We start from the raw sequence: 22,058 nt of genomic DNA, 5'->3' as shown, positions 1-22,058 counted from the left end.
GACCCACTCAGAACAAGCAGGTGAAATTTTCTGCATCCACGTTCCGGCATCCATCTGGTTCTCCCACTTCTGCTTGGTTTGCCAGCTTTGTGCCTTCTTCTTTCTACTTCTGCTACTCAGCACGCACTTGGGTCACAGTTACAGCTCCTTCTGATTGCCTGCACCGAGAGAGCTTTTTATGCCTCACAGGTTCCTTCAGGTGTGGGCTGTTAGTCTTAATTGCCTGACTACTACTACATCATTCCTCTTCTGTCCTCTTCCTCGTCCCAGAACTCATGGGTTTATTAATCCCTTTAAAGTTATTTATGGACAAATCCTTAAAATGTGTGGTTACAGAGGACGACAGCCTATTTAAGGCAATAATTTTAGATTCCTTTCCATTTTACCTTTCTGAGAAAGGAGGATATGTATCTTGAAATACTGTGAAGGGTCCTTCTGTGGGTAAGGTTTGTTCAGGTTGTATAGTACTTGTGCCCAGAGCAACAGATTTTATGTGTGGTTCAGATATATTCTAATGGCAATACGCCATTATCTGCTTTGGCAATTTAGAGAGATGTTCTTTTTCAAAGGGCACACACTGCGTCTTATCCCACAGGATCTCTTCACCACCCTGGGCCTTGTCTGCTCCCACGTGATCCTCCCGCAGTACACCACCCCCGAGGTCAGGATCAGAAAGTGTCTGCCTTTCTCTGGCCACCTGGGAGGAGACATTAGGCAGGGTTCCAGCGAGGGATCAATAGGACTCTTCACATACCCTTCCCTTAAAGACCTAACCTCCCGATCCAGATTCCTGTACCTGTCCTTCATCTGCCTCCCCGCATTCTTAGTATGTCCATCAGCTTTCCGGTCCCTGACTGGATCATTGGAAAATAACTCATCATGAGACAAAAAAGAAGCACACAAAGCCCCAAAAGGTGAGCCCTCAAACAAGTCGTGACAGTTGGTGGTTAACACAACTTTATTTTGACATTGAAACATCAAGAACTGATTTGAGACTATCTTACATACAGGGATTTCCTTATTTGCAGAATGCACTTTGAATCCTGGGTAAGGGAACTCGCCCAGGATATTGAAAGGTTATCAAGAAACTTTGAATGTTGTTGATTTTATTTCAATTGCCATATATTTTCTTTGCATTTAATGCTTAGTGTGAGGGCCAGGCATCTTGTGTTAAGAGCAGTGGTGCACAACATGCGGCCCATGGCTCGAACGTGGCCCTTTAGGGCATAATTTATGACACTCCCAGTCACATGTGTTTAATGACGAAGTGTTTCCTGGCTTAAAGTCATGCCATTAAAAGTCATTGCATCATGTGCCCTAGAAAAGTCGGCCCTCCAGCAAAACCAGTTGTGCACCCCTGTGTTACAGTGTTTCCCTTTAGCTTTGGTTTGGCAGGAAAATACTCAGCAGAGTAGGGACAGTGAGGCATTCCTCTTGATTTATTCTTTAACAAAATGGCACATGTTGATTAGTCATCAAACAGCTGTCTGCCACGCATTGCTTACGCCTCACAGGAGACAGATAGAAATGGCAGTTGCCTTTAGGCCCTCAGTAAATGCGAGCACTAGATAGTTTGGATTACATATCTCTAGTTGCTAACCTGGGTAATAGCAAAGCCTGTTCTAGGGCAGTGGAAAGCCCATGGGAGGGCGAGATAGGGACTCCTCATAGTGCACCCACCCCTGCTCAACTCTGGTGTATAACGCTCAATAATCTGCTCAAATTAACAACAAACTGTCTGTTTAAATTAAAATTGAAAAATCTGCACTGCTACCCTGAACCCCAAACACAAGCACCATGAAACATTTCTGATCACCTTTTCAGTGACTGACATACTGGGAATCAACCCTGCTCAAATGTTCAGTGTCTGACATGTCCTGGGTAACAAATCATCGTCATCATCCCCTGAGGTGGCGTTTTGGGCTATGGGGAGATGCCCCATAGTCTTCTGCAATGAAGGGACTGTTTATCATTGTAAATGTCAATTGTTGTACGAGCAGCACTGCAAGGTCTAAAGAAGGCATGTATCAAACAGTAAGACAGACACAAGTGATCACAGTTCAAGGGTGTTTATTGAACTTCAATTGGGTTTGAAAAATGTCTATTTAATCCTAAATCTAAAGGTGGGAGCAAACTACGACCATCAAATAATAATAACACAGCCCTAGTCGAGTATGTCAAAATAAAAAGGGCAGTTACTAATAAACCCTTTTGCCAGTCCTTACTTCTAAATACAAAATCATGTGGGAAGCAATGTTATGCAAAAGAAAAGTGTTCAAGAAATTATATGTCAGGATATTCAAGCCGTTGGCATCCCTTCCCTACGTTTTCAGCACAGGACAAGGTGGCACACTCTAGCTTAGCACAGTTTCTAGCAGGAGGATGCAGTTCAAATCCCAATATCAGGCCCTTCTGTGTCAAAGTCTCTTTGCCATTCAAAGTCTCTTACTTCAGAGGGCCTGATGCGACAGACAAACATTAAAACATTTCTTTATCCTCAGGTTTCTCTTTCACAATTTCTTGGGTAATTTTCGATTCACCCCGGTGCCCCCTCTGCTGTACACAGACCCACTTTAACACAAAACTTTCAATTGATCTCCCTTTGTCGGGCTTGGACCAACTTTCTCTATGTTTACACACTTTCTTTTCTACAGAAATTGAAGACTTTTGAGTGTGCGTGGGATTTTTCTCAACTGGTTGCAGGACCACTTTGATTCACAATTACTCACTCTTCTCTTGATATGCTCCCTTTCTCACTTTCACTTTACGAATTCTCAGCTGGGTACCTTACAGAGACTTTCGACTGAGCACCCACGTGGCGCCGGACCACTCTGTCAAGGGTAGTGTATCTTGCTTTAAAAGTTCAATCACTCATCAGTAGTTCAACTTTACTTGCTTCCTTTATCACACATGTTTTAACAATGTTCATTCCAGTGCTCGACACACAATGTTTCTGCTTGCAACCTTGGCTTTAACACAGACCGGTCTTGTATCGACCTCCCCAACTCACCGGCTTTGTTGATATCACTGAAGCTTTTTTATTCTTGGATCCAAGGACAGTACCACGGCAGCTGGCGCTTCATCTCCCCTCTTGACTCTTGATGCGAGAGGACCCCAGGTACCGCTGATACACAATGCATGATTATTCAGCCTGGTTTCCTGGTCTTATGCTTTCTATTCTCGAGGTTTCATGAAAGTAACGGTTCCTTGTCGAAAAAGGTCAAGGGAACTTCCCTCCTTGCGATCCCTTTCTGTTTTGCCATCTTCCTTCACTCGTTAAACTGCCATCTTGGAACTGCTGTTTCCTAGTGTGCTCTCGTGCTCTGCATTTTATCCGTGTGGGGAAGTGTAATGGAAGTCAGGTGTGTGTGTTTTAATCAGTAATTGCCTGTCCATTGTATTGGGACATGTCAGGTATACAGCTCGGGTGTTAGTCTGTTTTCTCTCATAGCGGGCTGTCCGTGAGAAAGTGTTTGCGTTGTAAAGGGGGAGGGGTCAGAGTTCCTAAATATCCTACCTGGTAGGATGGGGTAAAAGTGTTACAAGGAAGCAGATACCGCATCTTACCATCCGGTGTCCCACTCCCACTCCCCGAAGACCCCTCACCCAGATGATCCTCCCACACTGGTCCACACAAAGGAACTGTATCCAAATGTGATGGCCATGTCCTAGCCACCTGGATGACAGATCCCTGAGCACTAGTGGGTGAGACACCTGGTTTATCACAAAGGCTTCTGCTATTTTCCGATACAATAGCCCTGACCGCACAAAAATCTCTATCAGGCTGTACACTTGCAGTGGGCAGCTTAGCAATATTACAGCAGTTTACACAGGTGCTGCTTGCCATAATAACTGCTTTCTGTACCAATACTGCAGCGGGTTATCATCCCTTCTGTGAGAAACCTGAAGTGTCTCTCTAGCTAGCCCCCGGGGATCTGTCATCCAGGTGGCCAGGCACACCCATCGCTATTGGATCCAGTTCCTGGGGGTGGACCAGTGAGGGAGGATCAAATGGAACCACTGCCCTCCCCCTTTCCAACATGAACACTTTCTCACAAAGGACATCGGACTGACATCCGAGCTGTTTACCTGACATGTCCCATATCAAGGGTCAGGCAAAGTCAGGCAATTAACCTGAATCACACACACCTGATGGCCCTTTCCCTTCCCCACAGGGATGAAAGGTGGAGCCTGAGAGCACAGTACTAGCACGGCAGACAGCACAATGAGACGGCTAATCGGGCGCGGCAATTCCCGAGAAGCAGAAAGGGGGAAGGAATTGAGTGGCTGGCGAGGAAAGAAGCGATCTTGCCCTTTTCATCCCAGACTCACCAAACCTTCGAGGAAGAAAGCCTAAGACAGCAAACAATAGCACAAATGTCTTACAGCAGATGTCAATGGTACACGGGGCAAGCCTATGCCAATAAGCAGGAGCAAGGGAAGCTCCCGTGACTGTGGTACCGGCCTTGACTCCAGAGAAGCCAAAAGCCAAGTGGTTCATCACAGCCGGTGAGTCGAGGGGAGAACCGATAAGAATTGGGCTGTGTTAATTGAGGATTGCAAAGTGGCAAGTGTTAACCAAGGTCAATGAACTATGAGAGAACTGTAAAAGTGTTAAGGGGAGAGCAGCTGCAGAGGGAAACCGGCACCACGTGGGTGCTAACTCAAGAGACTATGGTCAATCCCCATTTGAACGAAACTGCATGAACCAAGAGGCCATAGGAGGGCCACCAAAATAGGTCAAAGTGGTCATACTGAGGGTCAAGAAAAATCTGTGTACAATCAAAAGACTTTCATCTACAAACCGTGTGAGTCAAAGGGAAGCAAATCCCAAGAGGGGCAAAGTCTAAAGTCTTAAGAAACAGTGTGTTAAAAGAAGTGAACCCGAGGAATGTCTGCTGAAATTGTTTAAAAAGACAAAAAGATTTGTGAAGAAGGAAAAGCCATACTAAACCCAACCAAGGGAGGCTTAGATCAAGGGGGGTCAGTGCCCAGAAGTGCCCAGAAGAGAAGTGCCCAGAAGAGAAGTGAAATGAAGAAACAAACTTACATTTGTTAAATTAACTTTTGCTTTATTATTTTGAAGATATCAGGTCCTCGAAGGCAAGAGACTTTCAGTGAAACAAGACTTGGCGATCGACGGCCCTGATAGCTGAAAATGGAACTGTCATCTTGTGCAGTGAAAGCTCGAGAATGTGCTGTGCTCCAGGATCCCACCTTACCCCATGCTTAAAATGTGGGGAAGGGAGACCCAGGCTACCACATCCTGATGTATTATTTGAGAACACTGCTTTATTTTCCTGAGAACTATCCACACCCTTGTTTGTATTAGTTGTAAGGTTTGGCAACAGGTTTCTTAGTATAGGTGCTTTTATTTTGACACAACGCCACTAGAACTGCCTTATCTCTCATTTGATGGTTGACGCTTGCTACCATATTAGATTTAGGTTTAGATTAGGCATTTTTCCAACCTGCATACAACCTTCATTGTTCAATAAACGCCCTTCAACAGTGATCACTTGTGTCCGTCTTATTTGTTGCTCCCATGACTTCCTCAGATATGGTGTCAGCAATGGCATCTGACTCAATTGAAACACATTGGGGAACCCTCCAATTTCAAAAGCTTAGTCAAAGAGCCTGCAACCTTTCCATTGCCACCGAGGAGTCAATAGGATTTGACATTTGTAGTAGTAGGGAAGCTTTTATTATTCCCCCTGAGAAAAGAGGAATGATTCCTACAGATTTAGTTTTGATTCCCCCTCTGGGGTGTTACATCCGATTAGCCCCAAAATCTGGCTTAGCATGGAAGTTGGGGATAGACGTTTTAGCAGGCGTCATTGATCCTGATTTCCGAGGAGACGTGAAGGTTCTCTTACAGAATCATGGCAAAGTCCCTTTTGAGGTAAGTCTGGGAGACCAAATTGCACAGGGAATTTCAGAAAGAGCTCTGTTCCCTCAATTCCAAGAAAGTGGCCCAGATGAAACAGACAGAGTTAACTTAGGCTTTGGAGAAGCTGATAAATCCCATACCCTCGATGAAAGGAAAGTAGAGGAACCCACCATCTATCCCGACCTAGCCCTTTCCCAGTGAAATTATCTAGCCCTTGCTGAAGCATTTTTACAAGCGATTCCTGAAGAAGAAGATCTAGAGAAGGCAAGTCCTTTTTTTCCTCTTAAAATTAGGGTTACTTTTTACAGAAAAGAAACCTCCCCCAAAGGGTTAGTAAAAACTCAACTGGTAATATTTAAAAGTCACTGAAGGGTTGGGCTAGAGATCACAAATTACCATCTCACAAGAGGACATTTGGGGCAAGTTAAAACCCAGGTGCATATTAGTGGAAAGTTTTACTGGCTAGGTATCCATGTCGATGTAATAACTTTCATACAAACATGCAAGATATGTCAAAAGACCAGCCCACAAGTTCCATTATCTGACCCTCTGAACCCGTTGCCAATTATAGAAGTCCCATTTTCACAAACTGGCATGGACATAATAGGACCTCTGGAAACATCTAAATTGGGTAAGAAGTATGTCCTGGTAATCGTGGATTATGTGACCCGATACCCCAAGGCATTCCCAATGCGAAATAATAACACTCAGCAGATCCTGAAACATGTTCTACTGTATTTCTCTAGGGTCGACTTCCCAAGGAAATACTAACGGACCAGGGTTCAAATTTTATGAATAAGCTCATGGCCGGAGTCAAGGAGCTACTCCATATTACCACCTTGCAAACATCTGTGTACCATCCACAAACCAATGGTCTAGTAGAAAGAATCAATAATACCTTCAAACTCTTCTATGAAAATTGGTAGACAAGGATGGGATGAACTGGGACCGAATTTTTATCACAGCAGGTGAGTCATGGGGAGAACCGTTAAGAACCGGGCTGTGTTAATTGAGGATTGTAAAGTGGAAAGTTTTAACCAAGGTCAATGAACTATGAAAGAATTGTAAAAGTGTTAAAGGGAGAGCAGCTGCAGAGGGAAACCAGCACCACGCGGGTGCTAATTCAAGAGACTCTGGTCGATCCCCATTTGAACGAAACTACAGAAACCAAGATGCCATAGGAGGGCCACTGAAATAGGTCAAAGTGGTCATACAGATGGTCAAGAAAAATCCCTGTACAATCGAAAGACTTTGATCTACAAACTGTGTGAGAGTAAGGGAAGCAAATCCCAAGAGGGGCAAAGTCTGAAGTCCCAAGAAACAGTGTTTTGACAGAAGTGAACCCGGCCGAGGGATGTCCACTGGAACTATTTAAAAAGACAAAAATATTTGTGAAGAAGGAAAAGCCATAGTAAACAAAACCAAGGGAGGCTTAGATCAAGAGGGGTCAGCGCCAGAAAGTGGGGGACCCAAGGGTGGAGAATCCACGCCCAAAGTGAAACGAAGAAACAAACTTTAATTTGTTAAAGGAACTTTTGTTTTATTATTTTGAAGACATCAGGTCCTCGAAGGCAAGAGACTTTCAGTGAAACGAGACTTGGCCATCGACGGCCCTGATAGCTGAAAACTGAACTGTCATCTCATGCAGTGAAAGCTCGAGAATGTGCTGTGCTCCAGGATCCCACCTTACCCCATGCTCAAAATGTGGGGAAGGGAGACCCAGGCTACCACATCCTGATGTATTATTTGAGAACACTTCTTTTTTTTCCTGAGAACTATCCCGCGCCCCTGTTTGTATTAGTTGTAAGGTTTGGCAACAGGTTTCTTACTAAAGGTGCTTTTATTTTGACACAACGCCACTAGGTCTGCCTTATTTTTCATTTGATGGTTGACGCTTTCGCCCATCTTAAATATAGGTTTAGATTAGGCATTTTTCCAACCTGCATACAACCTTCATTGTTCAATAAACTTGTGTGATCACTTGTGTCTGTCTTACTTGTTGCCACCATGAGTTCCTCACACTTCCCACATGTGAAGTCTCCAGTAGGTAGGCATCAAGTATCTGTGTGCCTGAGGCTCCACTCTCTGTTCTTGATGACCCATATGTATTCAGGAGGCCTGGGTCACTGGGGATGGTATCCCACAGATTCTCCTCCCCATCGTAGGCTATACCCGCACTGCTCTGCAAGCTTTCAACAGGTGTAGGTGATGTACTGCTCATTGATGCCTCCATAATTCGTGAGATTGACATGCCCGGTTCAGATTTGCACTAGTTGGTGTTCTTGCTACTGCTTGTGTTCTTGCACAAAGTGATATTGGGAGTGCTACAGCAAAGCATGCTTGCACAGTTACACAGTGTCTCGTCCTTGTGATGCCTACTCATTCCCTGAGAAATGTGTTGAAAAGAGGACACTTTTATTTTCAAACGTTGGTCCACAAAAGAAACCAGCAGGTACTCAATGTAACCTTTAAATCCAACTTTACATCAATCACCATGCAGGATTGAAGGAAGGTCCCTCACTAGCTGTGCCACATGAGCATCACCTGACAAGGCATGAGGCCTTCCACAACTCAAAAGAAAGAGCAAGTGGTGGAAATGCACAGCTCAACATAAAAAACACTTTAGAATCTTAATGAATCTATCTTAGGGTGCAAGTGGGTAAGATCCCCAGCTCAAGGATCAAATTAAATAGTCACAAAAAAGACTGATTGACAACAATGAGTAACCCAAATGCACACCTCTCAGGAATACCTCCCTCATCAATATGTTACTCTTTACAAAATAGATTAAATTATTATTTTCTGCTACTAAATTAAAAACCCATTCATAAGAAAAGTGACATTCTTCAAAATTTCATCTTCAAACTTTCCTCTACAATAAACAAAATAAAACACAATCCATATTTCTGTTTAATGGTCATTCATGAATTTTGGTCATTTATATATGATTTAAGATTGTACATTCCTATTCAACAATCCTTGTTCCAATTAAAATCTCATGGACTGATCGTCAGTCAATATATCAGTATGCAATTCACGATTCCTTCACTTTTCTTATGAATGAGTTTTAAATTTAACAGCAGAAAGTAATAGATTTCATCTGTTTTGAAAAGAATAGTATATTGATGAGGGAGGTATTCATGAGAGGTGTGCGTTTGAGTTACTCATTGGTTTCAATTAGTCTTTTTTAAGGCATGAGGCCATGCCATGTTAGTCAGGTTGAGCTGAAGCTAACACAACGCACTCAGGGAGTTATTTTAATTGCTAACTTGCTCGATGTCCTCCTCAAAATGTTGTAGTTCAGAACAGACATTAGATAACAGCTGCCACTGACACCGTTTCAAAAATGCCTCATCTTGAGCTCTGCTGTATATGTTGCAGTAATCTGTGGCAGCTTTGCACAGTAGAGTTCCAATGAGTGGCCACTGAGATGTTCAAGTTATACAGTGGCAAATTGGGTCGCAGCTGAAGTTGGCGTAGTTGATTTTTGGCATTGTAAGCCCATATGAAATGGGTGCTGATCTTTTGGGCCACATCGACCATTTCTTTGACAGGCTGACAATTGTTGATATACCGTGTGACCACAAGGTGAAGGGCATGCCAGTATGCCCTCAATACACATTGCTCTCACATAGCTGGACAAGGTTCACAGGGTTGCGGCTGGTATAATATAAAATAGCTACGTCCTTAATAATTGTGTGCTCTTATCAGTCACTATATAATAACCAGGTATAGCATATTCTTGTAGATTAATCTGCCACCAGACAAATAGGACAGCAATCATTACATTTGGAATCAGAGGTGCAAAAGTTAAAATGCCACCATTAGCTGCAGTGATATTGCATCACAGCAGCTATCAGGAATGCACATGTGACCTCTGAATCTGCCCTGTGCCAATGTGTAGAGAAGGTGTTGCAGTTGTCAGTAGACTGGTGAAGCACTGACAAATGTATAAACTATGTTTTTGTCATCGAGCTTTATGAAAGGCGGTTGAGTTAGCAGATTAGCCTTTCAGAAACAGAATTACCTGCAACATTGTATAATTTAACAAATATCAAACAAGTCATGGCATTCACAATGTCGCTGGATGACAATCCAACAAAGTGTGACTCTCCCACAAGCTGACCTCAAGGCTTTCCAGCTCCCCTCTCCCAATTGGCAACTGATGGCAAGTACTGGTGCGCCACCCGCCTCCCCGAATTTCTGGTGACGGCACTTTCATCAACTCCAATTCAGTGAAAGGGTCACAAAATGCTCTGCAAAAAAACTCAACCTTAAATTGCACTCTCAATCTGGGTCCCTGTCACTCACTACCACTCCCTAACCTTCTTACTGCATCTACTCCAAATATCTCTAAACTTCCCTAGATATCTTAAGCCTACCTCCAGAAATGAAAGCTGGCCTCCCTGAAAGCTGCCTGAAACTGAATGTGAGCTTCAGCAAGGTGTACCCTTCAGACAATGTGGGCGAGCCTCATATGCACTTTTAAAAAAGGTTTTTGAAGATTTATCTTAGCGGAAATCAATTGAAAAAAGTGTGATTATGGTTTGTTGCGGGAATGTTTGTCCAAGCATACTGTGAATATGCATACTGGCAAGAATGCCATTTGGGAGGGTTGGAATAGCTTGATCTTGTTTTTTATTAATGATGCAGCTAGACCTAGCTCTAAAAGTGAGGTGTCCTAATCTGACCACCTTTCATAATGCTCCATGCTGAAAAGCATAATGCAAGCATGTAACTCTGCTCGGCCTGTCCACTGACAACTCTAAGCAGCCGTCTTGTGGTTTGGTAATATGGTAGTACAAAGTTAATTCCTTCCAATAGGCTGATGGAGCATACATCTCCAACAGCCAGGATCTGCCTCGAACCCAAGGCATCCCTGAGCCAAAGTTAAATCATATAATTGTGTGCATTTAGAACCTTGTGCACATGACAAATAAGCCATATGTGGCTACGACACTGTTGTTTCTGGGACTCATAATTATATTGGCTAAAACCTTTTGGTGTAGTTGTATTGTCAACTGGTTTCTAGTGACCTTCCAGCCAAGAGCTCCAGTGTAATCATTGCCTGGGACGAGTGAGTTTCACACAAAACACAACGTTTGGGCTATGCCCCAGAAAAAGCCTTTGTCTTCCCTGAGGAAGGGTTGTCATCTCACACAAAGACTTGGTCTGCCCCCAAGAGGCAGGAGGAGGTCCAGTGTTTCAAAGGAGAGGCTCTATCAGGCCAATTGAAATCACACCAGTATGGTAATTAACTGATGACTGATGACTGATGACTGATGATGACTGATGACTGATGATGTAGGCTGAGAGGAGAAGGGGCAGAGTTAGAGTAGCCAGAAGAGAAGCCTCAGTCCACAAAAAGGTCACACCATCTTTGATTCTCAGAGGTTCTCCCAGTCTTCTTGTGCTCTCCTCCCTGCTTCCTGGAGGCAGTGCACTCTGCCCGGATTGGACCTCTTACATAAAGGCTCCAGGAAAGTAGAAAGACCATTCCCTTAACCATTCCGGAAGAAAATTTTAGGGTGATCTGCTGGCTAGATAAGACCTACTGCAGCTGAGACCACTGGCACTCATGAACTTGCTCACTGAAGGTTACAGAACATGTGAAGTGCTCTCTAAATCCTTCCTGCCTGGAAGGCACAGGGGAAAGGACTTTGCTCCTGGAAACCCTAGATGGGGTCCCCGAGCACCCAGAATCAATGAACAGTTCTGCACCCTGTTTCCAGCTTTGATATGTTTTAGAGCCGGTTCACTTTGTGAGCTGCTGCAAGCACCTGGAGTTGCCTTTCAAACTTGCTGCTTTTATGCTGTCTCTACCCATCGCTTGCTTAGTCGTCAAGTTTTTAGATGATTGCCAATGAAGAACAGTATTGCATCACTGGATCTCTTCGAGCCAACCTGTCTGATATGAGGCACCGACTCGACCTTAGCCTGCCTGGTTTCTTCACGAGATTCAAGACAGTCACTGTTCCAGGACCGCCTTGCGTCGCTGGACTATCTGAAGCTGAAGCGACTGTCTCAAAGTCTGCTATTCATTGTGCACAACCGACTTGAAATGCCCCAACACCGACTTGACCCATTTAAAATACCTGGAAGCCTGGCTCAATTCTGTTCATCCCCAAAACCAAGCATTTAAAGGTAGTTGAACTAGTTCTGTCCTCTGACCCACCTTAAAGGGTCCTGATGACTAAAAGACCACACTCTACATTTTTAAAAGACATCTTCAGTGAATTGACATTGCTGTTAAAATTATTACCTAGTGTGACGAATCACAGGTATTCACCCCTTTTCCCCAATTGGGAGTGTCCGCTTGTGAGACTAAGGAGGTGAGCCTGTCTCTGCAAGACCCCGCTAAGTGCCGTGCCAAGTGGAATAGGAGGATGTGATCCCTTTTCCCCTAGGGGTAGACCTTTCACATGGTGCCAGGGCGGTGTGTCCACAATACAATGGTCCCCCTCGGGATGGTGCACTGAGGGAGGATCACATGGGCAAGGAATCCCTCTATGGTATTAGAGATTACCATTATCAGAGAATGCGGTTGACCCTGTGTCCTCTTCTCCACCCATAAATCATCCTTCCCCCTCTTTAGATAGAGCCAATGTGTTTTGTTGTCAAGTCAGTCAATCCAACTTACTTGATGAGACCAAAAGACCAGAAAGTACAAAGTATCATGAAAATTGTTTAGAAACTGATAATGTGAAGAAGAAGATGACCAGGAGCCCAAGGGTCACTCTGGAGAAGCAGAGTGAGCGGTCTAGCTCCTCAAGGCCAGTGATTGGCCCAAGGCAGTACAACAATCCCACGCAGGAGTTTAAATGGAGAGAAGGATTCTCTGAGAAGGAACAGTGGGAGCTGTGTACCGGAGTGGCAGGCGCGGACCAAACAGGGAGCTATGACCGAAGGAACAGAAGCACCTGAGTGTGGTCCAGATGAGAGGACTACTCAGGCTGCTGCTAAGCAAATCCTTTGGACACCCAAGGACCTGGTGAACCGCGAGACAGAGGAAACGCGCAGCTGGGAAGAGTCAGACTTCTGCAGAGCTGCTGCAGACCCACCGGTCACCCGATCGCTACCAAAGCATCGAGAAGGGACGCTACTGGATAGGATATGCTGTACCAGCTCCATAAAAAACAAACAGGTATGCATGTTGCCCAAGAGGTCCTGGAGGTCTGGAGGAGCAATGGTTTGGACACAGAAACTTATGAGAGGTTTAGGGACCCTGAAACTGATAAGGAGTTGAATACAAGAGGGTCTGGGATCCTGAATGAAAAAGCAGCAAATCACCAAGAGTTATGTACTTGGTAGGAGAGTGAACCAAGCAGATACAAAGCGACAGTGCAAGTCTGGATCCCGCACTCAAATAGGAAAATCAGGAATAAGATGGTCTGAGGCCCTGAGAAGAAAATAATCCAACAAGGAAGAGGTGTATGCTTTGCAGGGATGTAAACCAAGCAGATATTACACTTCAGTGCAAGCCTGACACCCGCACCCCTATGAGAAACCAAAGTTTAAAGTGACAAAGATTAAGAGCGTCTGGGACCCTGTGAGAGCAATAGACACAGTTCATGGGAGAACACTGACTTGACAGTAGGCTGAACCAAGCCATAACAAATATTGCGATTTGAGAATAAGAAGGTCAAGAACACTGGAACTGGTAAAAAGAATCCTACGGTTGGTTGCGGAGTGTACCAAGTAGGTAGGATAAAGAAGTGTGAGTCTATATTAAAAGGTATCCTACGCTTGGTATTGGAGTGTGCCCAGCTGCATGGGTTAAAGAACTATGAATCCCTTTAAAAAGGAATCCCGCATTTGGTAGCTCAGTGTGCCAAGTTGGTAGGATAAAGAATTGTAAATCCATGTTAAAGGGAATTCCACACTTGATAGCGCAGCACGCCAAGTTGCTAGGATAAAGAACTGTAAATCCATGTTAAAAGGAATCCTACACTTGGTAGCGGAGCACGGCAAGTTGCTAGGATGAAGAACTGCAAATCCATGTAAAAAGGAATCCTACACTTGGTAGCTGAGTGTCCCAGGTGGGTGGGATAAAGATCTGTGAATCCAAGAAGTATATTCTTGTGATTGTCCCAGTGACATTTAACCAAAAGGGCGAAAGGGGCTCAGGGCCCATAAACAAAGAGAAATAAGATACAAGGAAATTTCGGGGAAAGGAGCAATACACTAGCATTGGAATCTTACATTTTTTAACGCTGTTTTCTCATTACTTTTTACCACCAGAGACACTGGGAACTTTTCTGTTGGCTGAAACCACAAGAAACACTTTTACTTTGAGAAGAGATCATCATTGCACAGTTGTTTTAGGTAATAAGTATTAGGGGCAGAGGTGGGTTTTGAGACACGACAGCGACAGACTTGAGTTTTAGAAATCCTGACAATTGCACTTGTTTTCTCTGAAGTAGGGAAACCCCTCTTAGTTTTGGGGATAAAGAGGCATTTTTTCAACCCTTGCTTGATGAATAAAAGTCTATAACCAAAAGTATACCATTATTGTGTCTGATCCTTACTTCTGCACCCTTACAGACCTCACCGGGAGAGAATACCCTTTTGGGGACAAGACCTCCTGTTCCTTTGAGGAGCTCCCTGTGCCCTCTACCATGGGCGCATAGAGGGGACTACCTCTTGGAACAAATACTGTGGCCTCTTTACCATTTGTGAACGAAAATGAAGTTGTCTCTTTAACAAGAGATGGATATTTAACTGGGATGGGGAGAAGAGAAGTACGAGAACTTGGTGCATAGGTGAAGCCCACTGGCATCATTGTGCCGTGTGGAGGTGGAGCAAAGGCAATTTGCAGATCCTGCAACTTTCAACAAAGCAGAGAACGCCAGTACAAGACGCCAGAGGCCTGCCGTGTGCAGATGTGTGAAGGGCATCATGAGGAAAGAGAGGAATGAGCTATCCATTGGTGGCATGACCACAGATACAGCGTGGTGGTCAGGACGCCTGAAGAACAACACTGAGACCACCGATTGGGGAAGCGTGGAACGTGCTTCCAATTGCCAGTGCGAGTGCAGAGCAGTATCCCAATGAGGGACCAGAAAAGGGAATCCGACGAGCGAGAGGAACGAGAATGTTCACCAGAGCGAGAGTCGAGCCCTGTCACCATCCCCAACAGAGAGAGAGGTAACGGGGGAGCCGGCAGAAGTGGGATGCTAAGTCCAAAGAAACTTGTCACAGTCTTAAGGATGAGAAAATAAGACCAAGGGGCTCATTACATGTGAGCCGGTCCGGTAACAATGCTGGAAAGAAAGCCGATGCTACCAGATCCGCCATTGTTACCGGAGCAGCTCACTCCGAGTTTGCCGGTAGGGGCAGTGAAATACCATCAGGCCCGACCTGTCGGGTGTTCAGGCCCCTACTATTACCCAACCCATGGAGTAAATGGGAACTTTCCGCCATTGGCGGCACCCGTAATATCCTGGTAACACCGGGATATCAGGTGCCGGTAACGGTAAGACAAGTCTGCTTGTGCGACTGGCGGGTTACCAGCAGACTCGTAATGAGGACCAAAGATTGTATAACTGGAGTTGTACAGAAGTAACCAATAAGCAGACCAGGGAAGATGGTTGTTATATGAGAGAAACCCATCTCAGTCCTAATGGCGACAAACTAATACTAAGACTTGGTTATTGAAATTGTGATCCAGTAACAAAACACCCAAACAGGGAAGAGGTTATTATATGAAGAAAGCAACTTGTCCCAGTCCTTTGGGTGAGATACCAAGAGAGAAACCAGTTAAGGCCAGAAGTGAAAAACCTGTAACACATGGGTTTAAGCAACCCAGATGGGCAATAAGCAGAGACCGCAGACAAGTTCCCTCGGAGGAAGGGAAGAAACCCCATCTTCTCCCAATTGAAGACTAGGGCAAATGTAACATAATAATATGTAATGAGAAACAGGATATACAAATCTTGAATGAACAAGATAAAAGAAGAGACATTGCAACAGAAAGAAGTTATGACAAAGAAAGCCTAAAAAAGGTCAATATACACCTACATCAAGAAAGCCTGAAAGTAAACAGAGGAAAGAGTTAGTGATGACAAGCATGAGAAAGTACTTGAAGGGAATTTCTTGTAAATATACAACCAGAAGAAATACGAAATCCAAGACTATTCTTGAAGAACTACAAGAATAAATCTCAAAGACTAAACAAAGAGGTTAAGTCAAGAACTATCTCTACCACAGAGAAACACTGTAAATAGAATGCCCATTGTAAGGCCAAGAAAAGGCCAGGCAAAGACAAGACATTCTCTTGCACTATTTAAGTTAGTTAAAGATAGTGATAGGGTCAGATAGAGTTAGTTTGGATGGAGGACATTTTTACTTTTGGACTTCCTAACAACTGGCAAGCACCTTTAGTTTCCTTAAACAGGTTGGGTATTCCCTTCAGTGATAGGGAAAGTTAGGCTTTTTACTTATACATTTAATAAAAGTATTGAATCATGTCCTCGGCGTGCCCAACTCCTTGTACTGATCCACCCCACTAGGCATCGCTGTCAGACCCAGAATACTCTCTTTCTTTACAAAGTTTACATATTCTGTGTCTTCTTTTACGGTTGTGGTGCATAGCGATTTTGATTGGTGTGTTTGTATTTTTAGGTTAATTAAAGTAATCTATGTTTATTTAACATTTTTTAAACATTCTTTTATTTTGGTAAGATGACTGCCATATTGCTACTGTTGTTTGGTCTGCTTCTGTACTAGCTCAAATCCCACCTGAAGAGTATAGTCTTCGCTGAGCCAATGGCACCATATATAAATCGAAGGAAGTTGGGCTATGCTGATTTCACCTTTATGATTGGGATCAATGCTAGTTTAGTAGTAGAGTAGTAATGTTGTGGATGAGTAGCAGTTGTATTCACTACTCATCACTGTAATCCTGCAAAGCCGTAGCCATTTAGCCAAGCCTACAAAACAATTTACAAGCTGGACTTAATGGAAACTCTAACTGATATGATAACGTACCAACAGAAAGCGGCAATGATGTCATATTAACTCTTAGACAATGTACTGACCCACTTGTGTATTATATAGCTTTTTGTCGACCTCAAGTTAGCCCTTGAGGATAATTCCATCGCCTCTTTGGCTAAATTCAGATGCTTTTTGATCTAAAAAGGATCTGAATATTGAAATATACTGGTTCCGATATGGAAAAATTGGCTAATAATCCCAATAAAACCAAAAAAAGACTACATGAGAGGGATTGGATTCAAACCTTTGGAAAACTGGGTATACATTTGTACTACAAAGAGTAGTCTAAGTTTGTTAAGAAGAGATCCTGTCTATCAAAGTATATTTATCTCTTTCCCTCTAGCAAATTTAGAACCCCTTACATCAGATTCAAGCTGAATCAAGTCACATCACTAAATGTCTTGGGCCCAGGCTGGGACTAAACCAGGAATATAGAACTTGCTGGTTGTGTGGAAATCATGAGGCCTTCAAAACTATTAAACACCTTGTTATTTATTGTCAAAAAACTGGGCTTATTAGGCAACAGTGTTTCGAGAGATTTATTTACCACTATGAAGAATCCCAGAGTATTGTCGCTGCTTCCATGGGGGAAGCCCCTTCCCATGAGGCCATGGAGGTAAGGTCGCTACCCGACAGTCCCCCTGGTGGTGGTACTCAGCAGGTGGATCTCATAGGAAGGGAATCCCTACATGGGACCTGTGACGATCGCCTTGGGAGAACGCAGTATTCCTTTCAGTCCCCTCCTTCCTTTCACCCCACTCAGTTCCCGTATGATTCCCCACACCTCTATGTAGATTTGAGGAATCCATTCATAAAGATCATACTGGTACAAGGAAGAGTGAGGCTTATAAAGGTGGAGCGCATTCAATCACTGACATGAAGAAGATCAGACAAGGAGGCAAAAGCCCACTGCAGAACCAACAGCCCGCTCTGGGGGTAAAAAGCAAGGAAGGCCTGTGAACCTTAGACGGGTCAAGCAAGCCATGGAAGAGAAAGGAAGCAGACGGGTCAAGCCAGCCCTGGCGGAGTGTGGATCCAGATGTCAGTTCCCTGGCAAGAGATCCGAAGAGAAGAGAGTGAGTGTGATGCTGGAAATGCTGTTGGAGGGACAGGGCCTCCTGATCATTGTCCTGCCAATTCTCTGTTGGTGTTTTCTGTGTGTTCTTCTGCACAGGAGTCCATTTTGGAACCCTAGCAGTGCAGCTCTTCATTGTTACCGTTTGGTGAACAGTACCTTTAGGACACCCATGGGACACCCATGGGGAGGGGTACACCTGTGTATCCTAGTGTATGTTTTGGTGTTAGTTCGTAAAACTAATCCCTACCATCGTCTTGCCCACCTGGGCAACCATGCACCGGACCTAGACAATCTTAGACAATCTCCTAAGGGGGTGTGGATCACTATACCCCCCTGCTTTTGTATTTTAGGGCCTATGTGCACTGTGTTACTCCTATCTTACGCCCAATAACAGACACCTATCTTACTTCTATGGACACAAATACATAAGACACAAAGAAAACACATTAATCGATTCAATTGTAACAATGAAATACATTTATTTATGCACAGCAAAGCATGATGATAATGCAAGCATTCCTCAAACTAAGCAAATCTCAACTTTGCACCTTTTATACTTCTGCTGCAAATCTACCATGCAATAACTAAAAGCCTTTCAGGTTTTTAATGCAAGCCTGTGATGCAAGCCTGTGATTCTAATGCAGTCTAATGCAAGCGTCAAACATCCATCAATCTTCTCCTTCATGCAGAATCAATCCTCTCCAATCCACACCAATCTATACCATACTTCACACTCTCTATCTAAGACAATCCCTGTCTGATTTCCCCTTCTCCCAAACCCAAAGCTCTTTGTGTGAGTGTCTGTTCTAATCATGGGCGCAATTCTAAGGGGGGGGGTTTCAACCTCCATGGCACACCATTCTATCCCCACTCGTTTGGCTCGGGCACCTCCTCTTCAGATGTCATGTCCTCTCCAATCCCATCAGCAAAGTTACTCCACTGGTTCTAATCAATCAGTGTATCTAGGCTATAAACTATACTTCCCATTTGCTTGTGCATCTCTCTGTCTCCAGCTCTGTCTTTGTCAGGGCCAGGTCTCTCCTCTTCCCGCTACTCTGCAATCAGTCAGTCAGTGGTGGCAGGCCCCTCAAGATCTGGTCACTCAAACTGCTTCTGCCAAGCTCTGCCATCTCGCTCCCAAAGCCATCGGATTCTGCTGCACCAAGACATCTCTCCCTCATTCTCAGAAAGCAGCTCCATCCGAAACTCCATCAGCAACTAGCTCGAATGAACTCCATCAGTATCTAACCCCATTCTCCAACAGCAACTACCAGAAACTAGCCACCTCCCTTCTCTTCACCTCTGCTTATACTAAATCCATGACGCACTCATTCTCCATGGCTACTTACATTCTCTAAGCTAAGAATGTCTCTTTCTCTGTCAGCATTTAACAATGCCTGCCAGTCTGTTTTATGTGTGTTGTTTCCTGTTCTGGTCACTACGTGTGACATTGGACATCATATCTCTGCCTTGGCCTTCTGTGTGTGGTGCAAAACACTATCTATTCCTACATTTGTCCATTCACTCCACTGTTGGCTCTCTCTGCATCACAAAATCCTCTCTCTGTGCCCGTGTTCAAAGCATCTCCTTGCCTGAAAAGGCTCCTCTCCCATCTCCCGATGTGGCGCTGCTCCCCACCTTTGCTGTCTCCGCGGCACACAAGCCATGCTGATTAGCCAGGCCGTTTCCCCACTAAGGCAAAGGTTCATGTTATCTGTCTGCCTGCCAAGCTACTGTTTACGAATTCCTGGCACACTAACTCATAACAATCTCTCCGCACTCCGCGGCGCAAACAACTTCTGTGTGTCTCCATCAGAAATGGCGTCAAATGCCAGCTAAATGCTTTCTAACGTTTACGCTTTCTTCTCGCAAACCCAAGCGCTATCTACATGCTCAAAGCATATTCTAAGTGCACACTCTATACATGCATACATGTATACATGACAGTCTCTACATGTGTAACTACAAAGCATAACAATGTGTCATTCTAGATGGTTCTACATGACATTTTCAAATATGACAGTGTCTCATTTCAGGCCTCATTCTTTCTCTCTAGTGCCTAGCATGTTTCTCTCTCAGCCTAAGCGCTACATAAATGCATAATACATCATTCTAAAACCATCTCTTTCTGTCATATATGGCAATAACATAACTAACACACATATAACAGGGCCTATTTCACTCTTCAAATGCATGATGCAAATGGCTAATGCATACAAAGTGGCAGTCTAATAATGTGGATGATATAAAAATGTACTACTAAACAGGATGCAATAATGGAATGATTCCATAGCAAAGAGTAATGATTCTGTAATGATTCTCTAATGATAACAAATCCAGGCATCCTCATTTTATCAGATTCTACATTGAGGCACATGTGTGTTGCCCACAGAGCAGGGTATGGACTGGGGACAGCTACATGCTGATGTGACAGTGGCTCTGGGTATCCTCCATTTTCGGATACCCAGGCCCTGCCATAGGAATCAATGGATTCTGTGAGGGGTCAGAAATGAAAGCCGAACATAAACCTGTCATATTTTTGATTATACAATTTTATTCAAATTGAAAGGGTTGGGGAAATGCCTCTCTGACCCTATTCTAAAGAGGAGATTCCCTACCTATAAACAAAAAACAAAGGATCTGTCTTTGTCAGGATTTCATAAATCAAAATTGCAGTCTGCGGCAGTCCTCCTCGAGTCTGCTTTCACTGGCCACTACTACTTTCTGTTTGTGGGAGGACCCACTGGAACACTTGAAGTACCTTACTGACCGCGGAGCGGACCGCGGTGTGAATTGCGGTGTAAATTGCAGTCTGCGCCAGTCCTCCTCGAGTCTGCTTTCACTGGACACTACTACTTTCTCTTTGTGGGAGGACCCACTTGAACACTTGAAGTACCTTACTGATCGCGGAGCGGACCTCGGTGCGAATTGCGGTGTAAATTGCAGTCTGCGGCAGTCCTCCTCGAGTCTTCTTTCTCTGGCCACTACTACTTTCTGTTTGTGGGAGGACCCACTTGAACACTTAAAGTACCTTACTGACCGCGGAGCGGACCGCGGTGCGACTTGCGGTGTAAATTGCAGTCTGCGGCAGTCCGCGGTGCTGCGAGCCGGGCCGAGACGATGGAAGCCCGAGGGGGAGAGTGGAACCCCTCGCAGTCGGAGGCAGGCCCGCTGCTGAACCGCAGACCCCGTACAGGCCCGCCTACGGAGGAAGGCAGGCAGTTAAGAAGCTCAAAAAAAATTACGGACATGGACAGACACATGGCTCACAAGCCCTTATCAGATATGGAAGAGGGCAAAAGGCGGGCCGAAACAGACGAAAGGCTTTCACCCCCGACTCCCCACCTTCCCAAGAAAACTACTCCGCAGCCTGTCGAGAACCTGGGAGTGCGTCTCGGAGGAGAGGCCCTACCGGAGGATCCAGGTAAGGAGCGGCTCCAAGGAGAAATGCATGGGGCGGGGGGGGAGGAGGATCGGGTGCTGGTTGATGAAGTGTCCTGCTCCCTTTACCCCGCTGCCGGTGCTTCTGCAGCCCTCATCACTATAGACGAGGGAACTACACGGAGGTCCATCTCATTGGGGGGGGAAGGGGTCAAGGTTGCCTTGGCAAATGTGTTGCCTGTGACGCACTTGCCCACCCCAAACCGATCAGAAGTCTACATCCAGCTACACCCCTGCCCGTCCCTATCTGGAGTGGGGGCGTTTCATGAGCATTGGGAAGCTCAGCAAAGCTTCACTGAGGATTTGATTCTGCCTACAGAAATACCATCTTGCCAAACCAGCCCAAAGAGCCCTCAAAGTGGGTCACCAAATCTTCGACCACTAAAAATAAACTACAGGTCCTCTAACAAGAGTCTGCTAAAAATAAAGACAGCTCCTGCTCGAAGAAAGCGTTGTGTCCATCTCCGCCAAAAATCTGGAAATAAAGTGTTGCACACCCTAAGCTTAAAAACGCCAAATCGACCGACAAGTTCTACAACGGCTCCCCCAAAGAGCGCAGCAAAAATCACAGCAGCTAGCTCGCCTGTAAAAAACGTATTCGCCAAATTCCACAAACGGAAAGACACAACACCAGATGAACTCTCAGACACAGAA

Source organism: Ambystoma mexicanum, chromosome 10 (assembly GCF_040938575.1).
Source record: "Ambystoma mexicanum isolate Mex_15411 chromosome 10, UKY_AmexF1_1, whole genome shotgun sequence".
NCBI lineage: Eukaryota > Metazoa > Chordata > Amphibia > Caudata > Ambystomatidae > Ambystoma > Ambystoma mexicanum.
Note: the sequence above shows the minus strand (reverse complement) of the source record.